This window comes from Strix uralensis, chromosome 3 (assembly GCF_047716275.1).
Source record: "Strix uralensis isolate ZFMK-TIS-50842 chromosome 3, bStrUra1, whole genome shotgun sequence".
NCBI lineage: Eukaryota > Metazoa > Chordata > Aves > Strigiformes > Strigidae > Strix > Strix uralensis.
This window is the reverse complement of record NC_133974.1, coordinates 76829-90244: the sequence shown is the minus strand read 5'-3', so window position 1 is coordinate 90244 and position 13416 is coordinate 76829.

Sequence of the window (13416 nt, the reverse complement as noted above, 5' to 3'; positions counted from 1 at the left end):
CCGAACGGCGCCGCAGCGGCTCCGGCGCCGCCCCCGAGCCGGACCCCGAAACCGCCGGAGCCGCCCCGCAACCACCAGCACCGCCCCCGAGCCGCTAGTGCAGCCCCCAGCGACTGCCGGTGCTGCCCCCCGCCCCGTGCCGTGTCCCAGTAACCACCAGTGCCCCTCCATGCCGTACCCCAGTAACCACCAGTGCCCCCCCGTGCTGGTCCCCAGTAACCACCAGTGCCCCCCCCGTGCCACACCCCAATAACCACCAGTGCCCCTCCATGCTGTACCCTAGTAACCACCAGTGCACCCCCCCACAGCCCTCCCTCGTGCTCTGTGTTCACCCCTGTTGTTACACAGGGACCCCCCCCACTCGCCCTGTCCTGGCGTGGCACGTCCCACGCACCCACCACTGGCCACTGGCCGGTGGCTGCTGCCCCGGGAGTCCCCGCTGAGGCTGCAGGTCCCACGGCAGTGTGACGCTCCCCTGGTGTCCCGCGGGGCCCGGCCACACACCCCGTCCTGCAGCAATGGCATCGGTGAGCGGTCAGGCGCTGGGCAGAGGGTGGGGGTCAGCCCCGGGTCCGGGGGTCAGCCCCCAGGGCAGGACACTCCCAGGGGGCCGCGGGGCCATCCCGCGCAGCCCTGCCTGTGCTGCTGCACACGCTGGGACAGACTGGGGGGCCTCGGGCATCTTCGTGTCCCGCGCAGGGTTCCTCCGCACCCTGGCTCCACGTGGGAGGACCCGTCCCACCCGTCCGGGGTTCACAGCTCCACAGTGCCGACACCACGGCATCGGCCGATGGCACTGGTGGCCGAAGCCCTGGCCCACGGCGCTGCGGCTGCAGAGCGGTTGCCCACTGGTTTGATCCTTTCTGTGCAGCTCTGATGATCCTCGCTCGCATGTGTCATTGTCAATTAACGAGTTTATCCTCGTAAAATTCACCTGACCAAGCCACCCCGGGGGCTTGCCTGGGCCTTTGGCAAGAGCTACCCCAGAAGAGCTCTGCCTGCGTCCTGGGGCTGGGCCTGGGACAGGGCCCTTGCCGGACACACACACGTGGGGGAGAGCAGCACATGGAGATGCTCCCGCATTCCGGCACCTAGATGTTGGTAACACAGCACAGCCCTTCGGCCCCAGCGTGCTGCAGACCTACGTCCTGCCAGGGCCTCCTGCTCACTCGCTAGACAATCTGAACAGAGGCCGTGACACTTTGAGGTATTGCTGAGAGCGATCTTTATTAATTTGTGGGGTGCTGGAGGTAACTCCATGCTCATCGCCGTGGAGGCTGTTGCTCCCTCGGTGCTCTCTGGGGGCCAGACACACTGCAGTGCAGTCCACAGGCGGTGGTTGACTGTAAACACCTGCGTTCAGCTGCCCCTTCTTGCCTTCACTCCGGCCAAACGGCTGGTATGTGGAGCCGCGGGATGTTGGGCATCATGGGGTTTACTCGTGGGACCTTCCCTGGCCTCCAGCGCGCTGCTGCTGGGGGCAGAGTGGAGGAGCAGGCAGGCACGCAGAGCCGCCAAGCGCTGCGCCCACGGAGGCCGAGGCTCAACCCCACACGGTGCGGGACAGCACAGCGGGGAGGGCCCCTCCGCGGGGCTGCTCCGCTTGAGCACGAAGGCACGGCCATGGGTTGTGTCCCAAACCCAGGCAAGGCAGCACTGGGCTGGTGAAGTGGTGGGGAAATAAGGAAATGAACCCAAATAATCATCTATCGCCTAACAGGCAGCAAGTTACTGTTTTCTGTGGGTAAGGGAGACTGGAAGGAGGAGTCAAGCCCAGTGGGACTCTGTGACCTCCCTTGGTTCCAAGGGGCTGCTGAGGTGGCTCGGCTTAGCTGTGACTTTGGGCAGACCTGGGCACTCCCGAGGCTCCTCACTGTTCAGCTGATGTCCTTCACTGCAGCCTGGGTTGTCCTGCACAGCCAGAGCTGAGTATCAGCCAGACCAAGCCCTGGCTTGGTTGCGTGGTTGAGGTCCCTCCAGTCCCAATTGCACAGCGGCAGTAGTCACTCATGTGCTCTCTGGCTTGCCCAGCATTAGCTTGAGCCTGCACAGGTGTGGTCAGATGAAGATGACATGGCAACGTTTAAAAGATGTTATTGCTGCAGGCATTAAGGTATCAGTGGGTAACGCTGTTCTCTGATAGCAGAAACAGGCGTCCATTAGCACTGTGGGACAGTTTATTCTGCATCTGCCCAAAGCCACTTTCCAGGGATTAGGTTTCTGTGTCCCTGCCCTACGCTCCAGGCTGCAGCCCTGTTGCTCATGCAGGAGGACAATCATGCTGCGATCAGTGAAAGTTTGTATGTGACCACCCTTGGCCACCACTGTTGGCCAAGTGGCATTCCCAGGCTTCATGAGTGCCAGGCTTTGCACATGATTCATCCATGCCAGATCAGTTGTCCGGGACATGGAAAGGACACACTGCAGTGCTCAGGGCAGTGGTGGCAGCGTGGCAACCACGTCTCTGCAGCACCACACCATCCCCTGTGTGCTGCCTGGGGACAGCCCTGTCCCCATGTGTGGGGAGGAGCCGGTGTGCTTCGGGACAGAGGAGAGCATTTGTGACCTGAGTTCAGGCTACAAGTAATAAATACCGAGAGTGCAAACTCTCCACACATATTTTATTATCATTTGAGTGTTTGGGGTTTTGGCCGGGCAAAATTCAATTTGCCATCACAAACCAGGAGGTAATGCATCTAAACTGCATTATGTGCCTTGCAGGGCCTTGTACTTGGGATTCAGTGGGGAAATCCAGCAGCAGGCTCGAGGTCCCGTCCCCACCCGCGACAGCCTGGCTGCAGCCCCCACAGCCCCGGCCTGCCTCTGCTCCCCGCTCTGCCTCTCCCTGCCTGCCAGAGGAGCACGGCAAGGGCCGCAGGGGCAGCCGACCCGTCCGTCCCAGCCATCCCTGCAGGGTGCTCTGCCCACCGGCCTCCCCCCACCTGCCTGCACCGGCATGGTGGCTGTGCTGCACCCCTGTTCACCAGCACACACCAGTCCCTGTGGCTGTGCTACCCCCGTTCACCAGCACACACCAGTCCCTGTGGCTGTGCTACCCCCGTTCACCAGCACACGTGTGGCCGCGTGCTCTGTTGCTCGGAGCAGTGGCGCAGGCAGCCCCGCTGGCTCCTTCCCATGTCCTGTACCCCGGGCCTGGCTCACACACAGAGGCTGCCAGAGGCTCTTTCAGCAAGGAGAGAATTTCCCAGACGCTCCCTGGCTTTGGAAGCCTTTAAACACGCTCACTGTCAGTGTTCCGTTTTGGCAGTCCCTGAGGCATATGTGGGGCGTTGGGAGAGGCTCTGGCTGCAGGGGAATGCCCTGGCCGTGGTGCAGGAGCCTCCTGCGCCTGCACCATGTCACCCTGCTGCCGGCTGTTGCTGCCCAGTGCTGAGTACACCAGCAAGGCTTCCCAGTGCACCGGGAACTTACCTCTGAGTCTGTGTCCGTGGCGCTTGGGAGCTGGGCAAGTCAGATTTATGATATGCCTGTGCAGAAACTGCCCATTCTTTGTAGCATATAGATGTTATTGATTAAATGAAACCCACAACAGATGGATGGATTTTGTGTCCCTAATCTAAGCCTTAGTCAGCTTTTAACTAGTGTGAGGTGGACATTCACAGCTTCATGAAATGAATTACCATGACCTGCAATAGCTTCTGGGTCCTGACCTGGGGGTCCTGGACCTCCGAGACTGTTCCCTTCCTGGGACGCACACTCGTGCAATTATTTCCCAAAAAACCACCAAGTTTATGAATGTCTGTGCAAGCGTCTGTGTCCTCCATCCTCTCTCTGACACAGAAAGTCTGTGCGGGCCCTGTTCTGTCTGCGCCTGCCTCCAGAGAGTGGCAGGATGGTGCTGCCCGGGGTGACACGCTGGCTGTCCTGGCTCCCCAGCAGTGACCCGACCATGCCCGTGCTCCGCTGGCAGCTGCGGCGCTGACTCAGGTGGCCTTTTCCAGTGAGCATCACCCTTCAACCAGCTGCGGGCTGGCCTAGAGGAGGACTGGGGAGGGTGCAAATGCCGGATCTGCCCCCACACGCCCAGACCCCATCTCCCAGCTGGTCCTGTGGCTGCCCACTGCGTGCTCTCACCAAGCGGCCATGGCTGCTGTTCTGCACTGGCTGTTGTCCTGCCTCCTGTTCACCAGGAGAAAATGTCCAAGGTATCTTGTGAGGGTTCATTCTCATCAGTTCAGCCATATCCGTGTGCCAGCTGCTGTATCTTAATTCCCTCCCGTGGAGATGGAATTAACTCACTGATCCCTTGTGGTAATAACAATGGGTGACAAAGGTACCGCAAATCACAGACACTTCCTATAAAGCTGCTTATAGGAAAATCCCCCATTGTCTTCAGCCAAGGAATGGGCTCAGACCCATCACCAGGTTGTGGACATCAACCCTTTGAGACTTTATGAACTTTATGAAATGTGGAAAGCCCCTCTGCTAATCATTAATAAATCCCGATTCTCCTTTTTTGTTCATTTGGTGATGGCATTTTTTTACCATCTGCTGCATAATTGGGGAAATTTTGGGGTTTTGGGGAATTAAGTGCTGCCCTAGAACAGACATTTATACTTTTGATTATCACAGGGTATTGTGAAGTCAAGAGTTCTGCTATGTAATTATGTGCAATGTGAAAAGTAATTTATTCTGTTGGGTTTAGACCAGCTGCTCAATTATTTCTTCTGGCGCTTCCTAGTTTCTATTGTAAGGAACAGTTAATAATTGTTTGCTAGTATATGCACTGCACCATTTGTGACACTGCAGATCCTTATCATCTTTCCCAGCTGATAATTTCTTTTCTACCCTTGTAAGATGGGACAACTAGGCAGCACGTGGTGTTTGAGATGTGGGTGTCTTGTGTATTGATGGATTGATAATAACGTTACCACTCAGCCCTTTCCCACATCATTTACACCACATGAAAGCATCAGAGCCAAGAGCCTAGTAAAGCTAAAAAGGGATCTGACAGGTGTATTGATAGCAAAATTATTCAGCATTATCATGGTCATTGAGCACGTGAATGATGGAAGTTACTGAGCTTCTTTGCTTGGGAGCTAAAATCAGCCTTTATCAAAGCCCCCAGTGGCACCCCTGGAGAAGAAGTTTATTTGTTATTGCTCAGTCTACAAACGAGGGTGCAGATGAGCAGAGAAGTGTACAAAGCACTGAACCTGGGACAGGAAAGCTAACCCAGTGAGGAGAAGAATGAGGAGCACTGGGCAAATGCTGCATCCCGAGCTGAACACTGTGACCAACTGCCGTGCAAAAGGAGGTGTCGTGCGCCTGTGTAAATGGGCACATAACCTTCAGGAAGCCCGATCTGGTTCAGATGCCTGATCTTCTGCCTGGTAGTGCTGGTACCTCTTCTGGGGCTTGGTGTCCAGCCAGGGGCTTGGGCTTCAAGAAGGGAGAAAACTCACCTGAGAGTCCTGAAGTGGGAGTTTTGGTCAAAGCAGCTTACGGTGAAAGCCTAAATTAGCCTGGGCTGTTTAGCCTAGAAACTAAGAAACTGAGGGGGATGTGCTGACAGCTTCTCTTTAGATGCCTGACAGCTGCCAAGTATATACAGGGCTGCTGCAGAGACTGGAATGGTCTGTTCCGTGTCTGGGGCCAGGACTTGAGCCCGTGTTGTCCTGGCCTGGAGGGAGTCCAGGGCTTGTCAATCCTCTCAGTGTGAGACCGGGGGACACAGATCTGGTTTCCAGCCCCCCCCACCTCCCCTGCGGGCTGTCTTGCTGCTTTCCTCTGACACCTCCTCCCTGGTGTTGCTTCTCACAGGGCTGCAATAATTTGCCATCTGCAGATCTCCGACACTGGGAGCTGCTCATTGTTTGCTTGTGCTGACTGTGCAGTTGTTCCCATTATCTGGGAGCAGAGCTGGCGTTCCTGGATGAGGGAGAGAGAACTCCTCTGCTGGCCAGCCAGGCTCTGCCACTGGCCTCCCCCCAGCGCGGGCGGTGTGCCAGCCTGCCCCGGCTGTGCCGCGCTCCACCAGGCCAGCGGAAGAGCCAGGGTGGTGGGGAAGGGGGGCAAACCTGTGCAAAGCCTGCACGTCACCAGCTTAGGGGCAGGCAGCTTTCAGGGACGTGGCACTGCAAGAGAAGGGACTGACTGGGCAGCCCGTGGGATGGGGAGCCCTGGGTGACCAGGGTATTACAGGCACCACGTGCGGCAGTGGCGTGGTGGCGTGGAACCTCCCTCCAGCACAGGGGCTGCCCTTGCATGGGAGTGGCCGGTGGCCAGGGGTGGCCAGGGACATCAGAGACTCGACGGTCTTGTTAGGTGGTGGGGACCTGGTCACCGTGGCTGGAAGGGGCAGGATCCAGACTACGCGGATTGGCCTCGGACCCTTGTGCCAGCCACTTCTGCTGGTGATGTGGCCCGTCCCCACAGCAGGTGCCCGGGCTCTGACACAGCACCTGGAGCTGGTGCCTGTAGGCTGAACGTGTCCTCCCTGCTTTGCCCCTGCTCTGCACAGCAGCATTTCTGAGGCAGGGGCCAGGGCTGTGCCTGTCCTCACCCATCCTGTGCCGGCCCCACCACTCTCGGACTGACTGGGCTGCACTGCCAGCCTCTCCCTGGGGTGGTCACCGCCCTGCCCTCGCTGCTCCCTGCACTCGTGTTGTGCCCCACGGCAGTGCAGAGACAGCGTGTTGCTCCAGACGCGGACACACACCGGGCAGTGGAACATCCCTGTAGGCTGCGACAGAGGCGTGGGGATCCCTACACACCAGCCCCCTCTGTCCACGGAACGTGTCATCGGATACCCTCTGTGCATCATTGTCTCCTTCCCTCAAGCCTCTGTGTGGGAGGCAGTGCTCACCCCCCGGTCTGGTGGGCAGGGAAGGTCCGATTTCACGGATAGGTCATTCTCTTTCCCCTCCTGCTGTGTTCCATCCCCTCTCAGACTTTGCTACTCCGGGATGAGGTCCCTGGCCGGCAGCCACGCGTGCCCCTGCTCACCCCAGCGCTGCTCCTGCCGCCGTCCCTGTCGGCCTTGTGCAGCGCCTTGGCGAGACCGCAGGCACCGCAGGGTCCCCTCGAGCCCGGCAGTGCCAAGCCCCTCTGCGCTGCCAGAGCAAGATCTGGGGCACGGGCTGTGCCAGCGCCTCTCCTCCCCATCGCCCCGCGGCCAGGCAGGACGGGCAGGCCCTGTGGGCTGGGCTCGGCGCGGTACGGTCCGCTCGGAGCCGCAGGTTTCCAGCCTCAGACCACAGGTGAGGACCTGGGCCGGCAGCACCCCTGCCCCCCTGCCCCAAAACTGCGGTTGGCCACTGTGGCACGGGCGGGACCGTGGCACTGCACGAGGAACAAGGGTGTGCCTGCTCCTGGGCAGGGCTGCAGAGCCGTGGCTAGGGGCGGAGGGACCTCGCACGCCTGGACACGGGCACACTGCAGTGATGGCGCATGGGGCTTTCAGGTGAAAAGAAAGCCAAGACCTGGTGCCTCCACTTGTCTGCTTCGGACCAAGATGGGGAGATGCCCCTGAGAAAGGCTCACAGACCTCACCAGAGCTGCCTGGGCTTGCCTCCCTCCTTTCTCCCACAGAGGTTTCTCCTGAACCACTGTCACTGGAGACTGAGCTATGCCCGGGGTGAGGAGGAGTCCCTCACCTGGATAGTTGTAATTGTCAGGCTGCTGTCCTGGATGCTTGTTAACCATTTAAATCCACAATCAGTTTCTGAGGTCTGCTCAATATCTATTCTCTTTGCTGTGTCCCCCTCCCTGGAGTCAATGCCACATCTGTCCCATCCTGTGACTTAGGATCACGTCCCCACTCCTTGTGTGGGAGCTCTGGAGATCCCTCTGCTCGTTCACAGTCCTGCTGTTGGCAAGGTCTGTAACTCAGCCCCATGGCACAGGCTTTGCTGTGCTTCCTCCAACCAATAGAGCTGAAATCACTGCAAGTTACAGGTTTGTGTCAGCACAGACACGGGTGCAGGTGATGGTTCTTTACAACCAGGATGAAGTGTTTGTTCTTCACCAAACCCACAGGGTACAGAACCGGGCTGGCTGTGCTCCCTGCTCACTCTGAGAGGGAGCTCTGGGAGCATCGGTTATTGCTGATGCAGTGCTCACCCCCTCCTTGGTTCCAGGGGAGCTCCAGCTAGACATGAACCCCAGGAAAAGCTGCAGAAGGGAAAAATGTGCTCTTACAGACATATTCAGACAGAAGTGTTGGTTCTTGGAGTTTTTCTCAGTGTCCAAAAGTGTTACAGACTTGAGAGGAAGCTGAAGACACACAAGAAATCAGACTGTTGTATTATTAATACATATTATGACATGTGACGTATGGATTGATTATTGTAGATCTGAAAGTTTTAAGACTGTTTATTAGCCTGTCTGGACCGGGACAGTGGGTTGGAGACAAACATAAAACCTTGCAGTGAAGGGAAGACAGAAGAAAAATTGTTTTAGCCAGGAATTTATCAGCACTGATGTTAATATTAGCATATCAATGACAATAGTTTCCCATATAAATATTCCATATTCTTAGCAAGAATCATATCATGAAGCTTGTTGCATATAATTTAGAAGCAAAGCCCAAGAAACTCTCACCAAGGATGTCCTCAGGGCTGAGGCATCTTCAGCAAGCCTATCGTGACAGTGGCCAAATGTACGTATTTCAGACAACGGACTGCAGGTGACATGTACCAGACTGTCCTGTCAAGTCATTGCATTTTACTTGTGACTTCTTGTCAGATATTTACTCAAACTTTGAAAAAAAACCCCCTAACCCAAACCAGCAAATCCTCAGCTCTTTGTGCTCCTTTACTCCTCAGGGCAATTTCCCAGGGGGTGCTGTGCACCCGTCCTTCAAACAACTGAAAGTTCACTTTCCTAAGGTTTATGGTCTTGGCTATATGTTTTGCCTGGCATATATATCTCAAGGCCATGAATTCCACCAGGGCATGATCACTGCAGCCCGGGCTACCACCAGTCTTGACCTCTCCGATAAGTTCTGCTTTGGTGAGCAACAGGTCCAGTATATAGATCTAAATTTATATATATGTATCTATGTATGTATGCAGCCATACACATATTTTTAAAGAAGATATTGTTCTCTGACACAAATGAAGAGAAGGGAGACCTGCAGTGAAGTGAACAGTTGGTCATTTGATGCTTAACCCCCGCTCCCATGTAAACAAATGGGCTGCAATAACCCTCACAGGAAGGTTGCTGAGGCCTATCACTTTATAGCTGGAGAGGAAGTGTATGTGCAAAAAAGAATGTCCATGTTAAATAACTGAGGGTGGTTGGAGTCTGTCCTGAAAGATGGCATTTAATGTAGCCATGGCAAGATGTTTTGAAGAGGAAAGAGCATCAATATACAGCTCACTTCAGCAGTAAGAAGCTGTGAAGCATTCGTGCAGGCTTTCAGGATATCCCCATGTTAAATGCAGCAATCTTTTCAGCTGGTGAAATTCAAACCATCTTTGAAAGAGTCTGAGGGCTGCAAGGGCAGTACAGAGGTTACTGGGTGCCTTTCGTTCTATAATACTGAATTTCATCTGCTGTTCCATCTCCCAACCACTTAGCATTCTAAGATGCTTCAGGATTTCTTTGTGGTTACCATTCAGTTATTACTGGTCTGTGTAACCCTTGAACCTGGTCCGAGTCCCTGTCCACTTACTTCCTAGATCATGGGGGAAGATTCTGAACAGCCCAGTGCTAATGTGGAACCCTATGAGATCCCTTGACAATGCCAGATATCTCCTCCAAATTCTTCCTCTAACCTCCAAGATGACAACCATCCTTTTTAATGCATGGCAGTCTCACTTCTTAAAGAGGACTGGGTGAGGGACCTTGTCAAAATCTTTTGGAAATTCAAATAGCAGAAGCAGCAAGAAATAGTTGAAGATATGTGGAAAAGTCTTCTTTTGAGGTTTACCTATTTTCAGAATACTTAAAACAGATGTATGGAGTCTGTCTGCCTTTCACAGATGTCCTAGTGCCTCCCTCATGCCCCACATCCTTCCTCTGCACATTAGTCCTTCTCTTTACTATAACCCTTATTGCCACGCGGGCTGGCCTCTGGTTTCCTTGATGTGAAGCATCTGACCACAAAACCGGCACCACATGTACCATCTGTCCTCTGGGGCAGCAGGAGCATCCACTGCCTGTGTGCACTGCCCAGGCTGGCGGGCTGGGCTGGGGCTGCCCAGGAAGAGCGTGGCCATCCCAGGGCAGGCTCAGGACGGGCCCCTCTGCCCCCCGCCACGCACAGGGACCAGACCCTGCTGCAGCGCGCGGGCCAGGAGCCTCCCTGGGCAGGAGGAGCAGGAGCTGCAGAGGAAGCTGACAGCACTGGCCATGATTTTCCTAACCTTTTGTTTGGTTCTGTCTCACCCAGCAATCACCAGGATTGTTTCTCGGTTTATGGTTAGTCTATGTTTAAATAAGGGCTTCATTTGAATAACCAAGTGGCTTTTGTTACCTGTTTCTGAAGAAAGGCAAAGAGGTTGCTTCTGAGGCGCAGGTGCACTTTTTAAAAACAAATACCTCTGATTTAGAAGACCTTTAAGCATCATTCAGATGGAGGTTTTGGACCTGATACAACATGTATAGAAAGGGACACTGCACTAATTAATGTCTCAGCGGAGCTGCCCAATATAACCACCCTCCACCCCCCAGTCTCAGTCCTGCTGTATTTTAATTATGAAATTGACCTACTTAATTTTGAAGACAGCTGGCCTTCGGAGTCAAGCAACACTTTGAGAAATAATGTCGTGCTCAGAGTTGGCTTCATTAGTAGCATCAGAGTCAAGCAGCGTCCCAGGGTGATGTCACCCTCCAGCCCTGCACTCGCCGTGCGGATCACTGAGCAAGCACCAAGGACCAAACTGCTCCAGGAGCTGGGCCCTGGCCCTGGCTCTGCTCCCAGACACACTGCAGCTGCCCAGTGAAACACCCAAGTTGCAGATGATACTACTGCAAGGAAAACGAAGCAGTGAAGAGCTTGCCTGGCCTCACCAATGGAGATTTTAAAAAACAAGTCAGATGTATGGCATAGCGATACAGCTGCACAGCTAAGTGTTTGATGTCTGCTGCAGTGACTTCACTCCCATGTGCCACACGCAGCAGTCAGCCTGGAATGACAAATCACTGCTGTTGTCTCTGCGTAAGATGCATCCCCTGTTACACTGTTCCTGCAAACCTCAACAGAACAGCTCCGCCTCTTTTGGACATTCTGGCATCACTAAAACAGCTTAAACATCTCTAAAGCTACAGCACTGGATAACTTGCAGGCAAGCATGGTAAGTAAGCTCCCAAAAAGTTCTCTGAATTATTATTAATGGCTTTTAACAATTCTTAGAACAATGGGGAAATCCTTGATGATTAAGAAAAAAGAAAAAAACAACCCCCAAACCAACAAGATATTCTCTCTCCTCTTCCAAGAAAAAAAAATGTAACAAAACTCTAGTGCTGTGCCAGTATTTAAAAAATCACAAGCTGTGTGGTGAGTGTAAGTACAGTTTATCAGTTTGAAATCTCCCAGGCAAACCAACAGAACAGTTGACATTAAAGGATATCATAAATAAAACCAACTAGCATGGTTTCAGAGAGCAGTTTTCTGTAAACATTATTTTTTAATTAATTGCAAGTCCAGGTTGGTAAAAGTAGCTATTGACATCATAAATTTCTCTAAGGCATTGTTCTTGGCCCCACATGTTATACAAATATTGGTGGAGCCCATTAAATGCTAGTTAGTAAAAAATTGCAAATAAGGGTTTGTCCTAGAGAATCCCAGAGTCTGCAGCTATTTGCATCTTTATCAAGAATGTTAATGAAATTATAAAACAACTGCAAAGCAAATCTTCAGATTAAAAAAGCTCATGACAAATAAAAGCAATGAAAAGATTGATTATACAACAAAGTTTTCTGGAAAAGTTGCTCAATAAAAAAATAGTTATTAAGGTCTCTGCTGGAGTAATTCTATGAAATGTATCACAGTGCCTTAGAAAGGACAGATGAGTTCATCATGTGCTGTCTGGCCTTAAACCCTCTTAGCTTGAATTTCTAGAAACAAAGGAAATGGGTTTTCAGACACATTTTCAGAACAATTGAAAAATGTGCATAAGAGGGTAAATCACAAACTGAATGTAAACAGTGTAATGAATCAGTTGATGAGGAAAAAAAAGAGGTAGCTAAGAGCAGAGCAACTTTATCGTTGTATCCTCCATAAAACAGGCTATTACAGAGTACTGCAATCAGTTCCCGGTTCATGTCTCTGGATTTAAAAAGCCAAAAATACACTGCTCAGTATACAAAACATTAGCAAAGAACAACAACAACAAAAAAAAAAAGAAGGAAAAAACTGTTTTGACTATCAAGTCTCTTTAACTCATGTAGCAAATTATGTATGGAGTTAATTATGACTACAAATATGCAGGAAGAAATTTCTGATACCATAAAGCTATTTAAGTTACCTGGACTGAGCAATATGAGATGCAGAGGCTGAAATTTTAAAAAGTTCAAATGATAAGACACATAATTTTTAGTGTAATTAATGACTGGAACAAGTACTGAGTGACTAGCTGCTCTCTTTTATCCTTTCCCCCCTCAAAACTGGATCTCTTTCTAAGTATGTACTTGCTCAAATAGAATTTATAAGACCAAGGCCAAGTCTGCTGAGGTAATGACTGGTGTCCCTCAGAGGTCGGCGTTGGCACCAATACTAATTAATATCTTCATCAATGACATAGAGGGGGGTTGAGTGCAAGTCTGCAGATGACACCAAGCTGTGTGGTGCAGCTGATTCGCTTGAGGGCAGGGGAGGGACCTTGACAGGGGCCATCCAGAGGGACCTGGACAGACTTGAGGAACAGGCACATGTGAACCTCGTGAAGTTCAAGAAAGCCAAGTGCAAGGTCCTGCACAGGGGTCAGACCAATCCCCAGCATCAATATAGCCTGGGGCATGAATGGATTGAGAGCAGCCCTGTGGAGAAGGACTTGGGGATACCGAAAAATTGGACATGAGACAGCAAGGTGTGCTTGCAGCCCAGAAAGGTGGTCGTATCCTGGGCTGCATCAGAAGAAGCCTGGCCAGGAGTTCGAGGGAGGGGATTCTGCCCCTCTACTCTGCTCTCGTGGTACCCTGCCTGGAGCACTGGGTCCAACTCTGGCCCACGGTACGGGAAAGACATGGACCTGTCAGAGCGGGGCCAGAGGAGGCCACAGAAACAATCAGAGGTCTGGAACACCTCTGCTGTGAAGACAGGCTGAGAGAGGTGGGGCTGTTCAGCCTGGAGAAGAGAAGGCTTCAGGGAGACCTTATTGCGGCCTTTCTGTATTTAAAGGGGGCTTATAAGACAGAGAGAGACTTTCTACCAAGGCCTGTAGTGACAGGACAAGGGACAACGGCTTTAAACTGAAAGAGGGTGGAGTTAGATTGGACATAAGAGAG